The sequence below is a fragment of the Macadamia integrifolia genome, chromosome 14 (genome assembly GCF_013358625.1).
Source record: "Macadamia integrifolia cultivar HAES 741 chromosome 14, SCU_Mint_v3, whole genome shotgun sequence".
In the NCBI taxonomy this organism is placed as follows: Eukaryota; Viridiplantae; Streptophyta; class Magnoliopsida; order Proteales; family Proteaceae; genus Macadamia; species Macadamia integrifolia.
In genome coordinates, this window is record NC_056570.1 from 15,822,221 (window position 1) to 15,831,432 (window position 9,212).

The window sequence follows — 9,212 nt, forward strand, 5'->3', positions numbered from 1 at the left end:
CAGAAAATAAACATCTTTGAAGTAGCCAGAGCTTTTTCTCAGTGTAGACATTTGGAGGGAATGAATCAGTGGTATAGAGGTAATGTCTATCTATTTTGTATGATAATATGATAGTTGTTGCATTATCATGGACGTAGAGCTGCTCCCGCCATCATCAAAATAGTGTTACAACTTCGAGAAGTTTGTGACATTGTTCTTACAATCCTAGCTGAAACACTTTAAGGGTTGGACCAGATGGTCATTTCTGGGAAATTTGGTACAAATCACTACATGGGGTGTCCTGCTGCTTTCCAACTTTGGTTGACTGAGAAGCTACAACTGTTAAGGCCTTTCCAACATAGTAAGTTGATAGCCATCAGGTACCAGACAAGGAGGGAAATTCCAGAATTTCACTTAATTGCTAGTTGGCAGAAGTACCTTAAAGAAAAAAGTGAAGATAATATCAGATGGACCTGTCAGTGGTCGCCAATTGAGAATCCTATTATGAATACCAAAGGGTGCAATTATGTTAGGCTGATGGGTTTGACTCACACGTCCTTTTATCTACCTACTCATCTGTAGTGACAATATCAGTTACCTCAAACAGATCTAGAAGAAGTAGTGAACTTTTATCCCCCAGAGAAGCTATCCACTGGTGTCATAGATCTACTGACAGATTTGTGGCAAAGGCAGTTGGTGTAAGGTTTTTTTAGAAGAAAGAGTTCCAAATGTTTAAAGACAATTGAAGATCTGGTTTTTTGGTTTATTATATTCCCTTGTAACCGTTTTTCATTTATTGTAAACCTAAGCTTAGAGTTGAAATAAATTTAGCCTTTTCTATCTACCTTCACATGAGTGAAAAAAAAAAAAAAAAGAGAAGGGGGTTGTGTATCGCCTAAACAGAGGAAATAACATTGCTATAACAAAACACCATCATCCATTGCATCTTGCATGATACATACTAACATATTGCATGATATATACTAACATATGTACAAACATTATATATATAAAAAGAGAGAGAAACATCCTCTATTGAGGTCTTGATTGTCTTTCTAAATGCTCAGATAAAGCCCTTATATTTTCATCCTCCATGTCAAAATTTAGATCCACCCTAAAACATTCATACCAGCTTCATTAGTAGCTGAAGGAGTACAAGTGGCATCAATGCTTACTCTAGAATGCGCTAACTGTTCTTCCAAAAGGATCACTTTCCTTTGAAGATTGGTGATCTCAGTTTGTTGATCTTGGCAAGTTGTAGATAAATTGGTACATGCATCGCTAAGACTACTGACAGTCCTACGGATCAATGCATAGTGCTCCAAATCTAGCTATTCAAAATATATATACATAGTGCTCCGAATCTAGTTGTTCAAAATATATATATAGGAGGAGGGCAAAACGGGCATATGTAATCAAAGGTGAGCGGAAGACCCAGTTCCTGGTCAGGATTCCTTGGGGCCTGCAAATGAATCGGATAAGAAAAGTGCGCATCCATGACATCATTTCCAGGAAAAGCAAAGATGAATGTCTTGCAATTCGTATGATGATGGCCTGAAGAAGCAGAAGGTGTACTCAAAGAGGCGTGTGAAGGTAAGACACTAGGAGGAATGCTAGGGGTGGAAGCCTCGCTGCTAGAAGCCATAGGACTAATAGGATACTGCTAAAGATTTGTGAAGTCAATTAAAAAAAAATTACCAAAGGCCCTTGAAGGGTAAGGGGAACACAAATGGCTTCTCTCACAAGGTATTCTTGATAAGGAACCGATTCATTAAAAAACTAAATGGCTTCTCATCCAGCCTTTACTTCTTCCAACAATGTACCTTCAAGGATCCCTGGATTATGCATCAACGCTGGAGGATTAACAGGAGTTCCTGGCACACCAACCGACCATTGTTTAGGCACTTTCTCTCCAATATACCAAACTCGGCCTCTAGGTCCTTCAAAAAGAACCCTACGTGTGGTTAAGCGGGTAGCTTCGCTAAACAATGTCACATCAGGAAATTTTGCACTTGCGTATATATTCCAACTTACCTGTATAATAGAAATTTATTTTTAAAAAAAAACAAACAAACAAGCAAACAAAACAAAAATAAAATAATAATAATAATAAAAAAAAAATAGAAGAGAGAAGAAGATCCATACATGAGACAAGTTGTTTAATTCACCGCGAAGAAAGGATATGGCCTTCGGTTCTAGATTACCTTTCTCATTTTTTCCATACCAACGATAAGCAATTGGGAAGGAATCTGGCTTACATTTCAACAGTTGAGGGATTCGGAAACCCAAGTACTTATAAGCCCAAACCTGATCAAACGAGGGAGGGGTTAAGAAAAAAAAAAACAACGACAACACACTCACCTGAAGTACAAAGGCAGAACCTTTGAGATTTGGATTTCCATTGGCCAGAGAATCCAACATAGAGATAAAATGAGCATAGCCAAGCTCACCCCAATTATATCGGCAAGCTTCACTGAAATCCTCAAAAAAAGTAGTCATACTGGAGATCAATCCTATATACGCTGTCACTTATGAAGGTTTGATAAAGTAGATATACCAAAAAAGATCTAGCCAATTGATCTTGGAGTCCAAAGAGAGAATTATCACTCACTTTGATTTTGTCCCATTTATCCCTCAACTGTAGGGATGTAACAGCTGTTCAGTAACCCTAAAACCTAGAAGGGAACTAATCCTTTTAGCATCAAAAGGATAATTGTCCATAGAAACAGTAGTTCCCCCAAAATTTGATGCCTGTGAAAGCATGGTAATCCAACGGGGTAACTGTTAAGTCTCCTGGTGGAAAGTGGAAGGTGTGGGTGCGCTTGGCCACCATCTCTCAGCCAAGGAAAGGGACAAAGAAAAGTCCAGATCACGCATGTACAAAAGAGCAGCAAAGCCAAAACTAGCCAACTGATTCTATCCTTAACACTGGAACACAATGTTGTGTACCATTCGTACGCTTGGCGAGGCAACCCATATTTTTTGTATGAGGGTTCTGGCTGGAGCATAACAATATCAAAGTTAAAAAAAAAAAAAAAAAAGTCCAAATTAATTCATGCATAAGATACCTTTAGACATACTGTATCTGAAAAAGAGATAAGTGATAAACTTACTACCTTTGCCCAAGTTCCCCATGCAAACATATATGGCGGCCAGTATCTTTCAAAATGGAACTTGGACACCATGAAGCTCTCACTTCTAGGTAATTCGGATCACCCAAAGGATGACTATATTTCCCATACTGAGTGCGCTTTTTCCCACTTGAAGACTTAAGGGGTTTGTTTGAAAGGTTGGTGGGGGAAGGGTTTATTTGAAATTTTTGAATATTTGAAGGGTCTATATGAAATTTCAAAAGTTGGAAGGACCATACTTGAAATTTCCAAAAGTCAGAAGGGTTTATTTGAAATTCTTGAATATTACAAGTTGGAAGGACCTTACTTGTAATTTCAAAAGTAGGAAGGACCTTGCTTGAAATTTCTAAATTTGGAAGGGTTTCAATTGAAAATACCAATAATTGAAGGGGACTTGGTAGTAATTTTGAGAATTAAATAATAGGTTGATCGAGAAAGAAGAAAACAAAGGGTTGTGTTGTTCACAAGTTTTTTCTTCTTCTCTACCCCACCCACATCGGATGATATGAATAGCAAAGCAAAAATTATACCCATACAAACAAAACAACAAATCAAGATGAGCCAAAGAAAGAGTCTAAGAGATCAGTAGATGGAGATGAGACAACTGTATATAATGAGTTCTGGGCAAGGCTTTATTTATAATCAGAGGAGCACTGGACCTGGTTCCAAAACCAAATCCGTGTAATGCTCTCACAGATTTGGCAGGGTCGTAGGTTTCCTTGCATGATAAGACAATTCAGTAAAAATAAATAAATAAATATACGTGTAATACTGCATGTTTCACAAATTAAAAAAAAATGTAAAAAAGTAATACGTGTAATAATGCATGAGTAAGTGCATGCATGTTTTACAAATAAATAAAAAAGGTAATACGTGTAATATTATACATGAGTAAGTGCATACATGTTTCACAAAAAAAAAAAGGTAAATAAAATAAAAAATAAAAAAAATTTTAACCCAGAGAGTAGGAACAAGTAATGACCAAAATGCCATTATAAGAATGCAATAAGTTTAACTTCAGTAAAAACATCATTTCCACAACAGTGCCATAAAGTGCCAATTTCATTTCAAAATATCATTATAAGAATAACATTTTCGTAACAGTCCCAAAAAGTGTCGATTCCAATACCAAAATACCATTACAATAAAGACGTTTTCCCCAACTGTGCCATAACTGTAACTTCAATGTTTAAGTGATGCAAAAAGAGTGTCATTTCTACAAACAGGGCCAGAAAGTGCCAATTGCATTATAAAGATGATATAATAAGAATGTCATCTCCATGACAGAGCAATAAAGTGCCAATTCCTTGACCATGCCATATAAGAATGACGTTTCAATGCCAAGATGCATATGAAAATTCTTTTTCAGCAGCAGTGCTAGAAAGTGTTGATTGCATTGAGCGGATGATATAATAAGAATATCATCTCCACAACAACGCCAGAAAGTGCCAATTTCATCCTCGTTTCTATAATAATATTGAAAAATATTAATCTCAATGCCAATTTTCAGGTTAAGATATCAGTAAGATCGGAAGTATCAAGAAATGTTACAAAGAGGTCAATCTGATAAGAAGGGCTGAGGCATGTTATAAGAACGATATCCTTGCAATTTCTCCAGTGAGTTGTCTCTTAGGTTTGTTTCCCTTCCCCATTAGAAAATGATTGCACTGTGAGATGATTCCCTACTTGCATTCTTGGCCAAGTCCAGGACATTTTATGTTTGATCCAGTTCTACTATATGATATACTGACACTAGTCCATTAGATAATACTATCATATTAATTTCTTGTTTTCATCGAATTTTACCATCAAAGTCTAATCGCTCGCCTTTTGCATTGCACCTCCGCTATCCCTGAGCAAGATATCGGCAGTACATGCTCTAGAGTGATACAATTTTGTTGTTTTCTTTGCCCTTGGGCTGTTGCACAGTCTCGGCCAAAGAGGGGAATTCTATAGACACCAAATCTTGTCCCCCCTCGGCAATGATGAATTATATGGGCAATGAGGAGACATATTTTCTCTCTTTCGGAAAGAAGTCGAATTTTCAGTACAAATCCCGACTATCCCAGAACTTGTGATTGGTCAAAATTTAAATGATGCGGGGAAGGTGACCAGAAGTGATCACTAATACCTTTTGCTAGAATACGACAATCAAGCCTAGCATGTGCTTGAGGTATCATTGGAAAGTGCTCGGAAATACCATCCCATCGATACCTTGTATGGAAAAAATGGGATATAGGTGTGCCGTAATGCCTACCAGAACTTTGAACTAGTTAAACCAGACCAAACCCTAAACCCTAAACCTAACCAAACCAACCCAAATCAGACCAAACCCTAAACCCTGAACAAACCAAACCAACCCAAACCAAACCAGACCCTAATCCATAAACCCTAAACCAAACCAAACCAATCCAAACTAGTCCAAACCCTAGACCCTGAACCAAACCCTAAACCCTGAACCAGATCAAACCAACCCATACCAGACCAAACCCTAAACCCTGAACCAAATCAAACTAACCCGAACCAGACCCTAAACCCTAAAACAAATCAAACCAACCTAAACCAGACCAAACCCTAAACTCTGAACCAAACCAAACCAACCCAAACCAAACCCTAAACCCTAACCTAAACCCTAAGCTAAACCCTAACCTAAACTAAAACCCTAACCTAAACTAAAACCCTAACCTAAACCTAAACCAAACCCTAAACCCAAAACTCTAAACCTTGACCTAAACCCTAGCCAAAACCCTAATCCAAACCAAACCCCAAACCCTAATCTATGCCAAAACCTAAACCCAAACCCAAAACTAAACCAAACCTTTAAACTTAAACCAAACACTAAATTTAAACCAAACCTTAAATTTAAACCAAACCCTAAACTTAAACCGGACCAGACCAACCCCTATCTAGAACTTACCGACATACCCACAACTATTACCATGATAAGACTTTCCATCAGGGGCAGCTACCGCCCATTCTATGAGAGTGGCTAGAGACGAAGCAGGGTGCCACGGATTACTTCCAAGAAGGATAGGGTGACACGTATCTCTTTCGGTACAACAAGGTGACATAGGGGGATCCGTGTAAGACCTTACATGGATTGTGTAAGGTACACATCCGTATAAGGCCTTACACGGATTATGTAAGGCCTTACAAATCCGTGTAAGCCCTTACATAGATTTGTGGGGGCTTACAAGGATTTTAGCACCCTTACACGGCCTTAGGCTTCTTTACACCTCTGCTGCTCCTCCTTTCCTATAAATATTGACCCCTGGGTCACTGTAAAGACCCACCAGAAAAATCCCTGAGAAAAATCCTTGAAGAAAACATTGTTCCAAGAGAGAGAGAGGGAGAGAGAGAAGAAAGAAAAAGAATGTAAGAATCCTGAGCCTAGCTTACTAAGTTCGCTGAAGTTGACAAAGTCCTGTCTCATTTCTAGAAGCCCAAGTTGTCCATATCAGGTTAGTACTGAAGTCCTGTTCAAGTTCTTTTTATTTAAATTCAACACTTTTATTACGGCATGGAAGCTCTGCCCAAATTTTTCGAGCTGATTCCAACCCTAGAAATATGGTGTAGAAGCTCTGCCCAAAATTCTTGAATTAATTCCAACCCTAGAAATATGGCACGGAAGCTCTACCCAAAATTCTCAAGTTGATTCCAACCCTAGAAATATGGTGCAAAAGCTCTGCCCAAATTCCTGAGCTAATTCTAACCCTAGAAATACAACACAGAAGTTCTACCCAAAATTTCCAAGTTGATTCTAACCCTAGAAATATGGCACGGAAGCTCTGCCCAAAATTCCCAAGCTGATTCAAACCCTAGAAATATGGCACAGACGCTCTGCCCAAATTTTTATGAGCTGATTCCAGCCCTAGAAATACAGCGTGAAAACTCGGCACAAATTTTCAGAGTTGATTCCAACCCTAGGAATACAACACAAAAGCCCTGCCCAAATTTCTAGAGCTGATTCCGATTCGGTAAATATAGTACGGAAGCCCTATTCAGATTCCCAAAAACTGGAATCCGTAGTCATACCCTAGCAAAGAAGCCCTGCCAACTTTTTTACCCAGGTGCCGAAAGTTTTTTAATTTCCCCAAGAAAGAGAGAAGAAAATTGAATCGTTGCCCCTAAGTCGAGGAAAATTATCGAAAAATTCACTATTTTCATCGGTCATTATCATGTAGATACTATATTGTAATTTCATTTCCTTATTTCATGTATTAATTTTAGTATATGTTCATTAAATGTAATTCATTTTATCATTTCATGTGTTACCGCATGTGTTCCTCACATGAAATAACGATTATGATTTTCCTATCATAGAGCATTGTATGTATATGTAGATAAGATAACTGCATTTTTTTATTATTTTATGTAAATTTTATTGTTTTATGTGGAATTCTTTCAAGCAAGTTTATGTATATATGTTTGCATTATTTCATGTAATAGGACTTCTATACTAGCTTAGACTATTAAAATTCTCAAGGGAGAATATTCGAAATCCAAGCTTCTGGTAGAAAGACAGGAAATTCTGGGTGAGGTGGGTGCCTAACACCTTCCCACACTCGTAACCTGACATGGACCCCTATCTCTGGAACAGACCAAAGTATAAAGTCAAATTCGGGGGTTCCTTCCTTTCATAGGAATCCAATCCCCTATTTGAGCTTGATCCCTAGATCAAAATTGGGCTCCACTATAGTGTTCTAGGCCCTGAATCATGGTGACTCTAAACATCATTCTTCCCCCATCCCCGTAATAGTCTCCGGACCATGTTTTGGAGACCATTCAATCCATGCAACCCCTATGAGGCAGACCAGAGGTGAGAAGGAAGAGTAAAGCAGAAAAAGAGAGAGAGCAAAAAGGTATTTTCCCTTACAGCTGCATCAATACACAATCGAATCCCAGCTTGGAGGCATCACTATACACAACCATACCACCTGTACCGATCGGAATAGTCAAAACTGGAGCTGATACCAACCTTTGCCTTAGTTCCTTGAAACTCTTCTCACAAGCATCGGACCACTCAAAATTTACACCCTTTCGTGTAAGTCAGATCATCGGGGTAGCAATGCGGGAGAACTACGTATGTTTTTTACACTCTTGGGAGTCTCCAATTCTAGAACTGCTTTCACCTTGCCTGGGTCAACCTCTATACCCTTGTCTGAAACAATGTGGCCTAGGAATACAACCTGTGACAACCAAAACTCGCACTTGCTGAATTTGGCATAGAGTTGTTTCTCCCTCAGCCGTTGCAGTACTAACCTCAGATGAACAGCATGTTCCTCTGTACTTTTGGAGTAGACCAAAATGTCATCAATTCCTGGAATACCTGGTTCATCAAATCCATAAATGCAATTGGTGCATTAGTCAACCCAAATGACATCACCACGAACTCATAATGTCCATACCTTGATCTAAAGGCTGTCTTACTGACGTCACTATCCTTGATCCTGAGCTGGTGGTAGCCCGATCTAAGGTTAATCTTGGAGAATACTTTGGCACCCTGCAACTTATCAAACAAATCATCTATCTTTGGCAAAGGATACTGGTTCTTGACGGTTAGCTTATTAAGCTCCCGGTAATCAATGCACAACCTCGTACTTCCATCCTTCTTGACAAACAATACCGGTGCTCCCCATGGAGACACACTAGATCTAATGAATCCCTTCTTTAGAAGGTCCTAAAGTTTCACCTGTAATTCCTTCAACTCTATGGTGGCCATGCGGTAAGGGGATTTTAACACTGGTGCCTAGCCGGGGAGTAGGTCTTTAGCAAACTTTGTCTCTTGGTCTGGGGGCAAACCTGTCAAGTCATCCGAGAATACATCAAGAAATTCTCTCACTACATCAAGCTCGGTCAATGGCCTAATCTCTATCTCAGTATCCATCAAGATGCTAAGTAGCCTTGACATCCCTTATTCGGTAGCTTCTTCATCTGGAGTGCGGATATGATAACCTTATTGGGTTTCTTGGGCTTATCCCCTTGGAACACAAATTCATCATCATCATGAGGTCTGAAAATGATAGTCTTCTCTGCACATAGCACATTGGTTGTGTATGCGGACAACCAGTCCATTCCTAAAATCACATCCAAGTCGGTCAT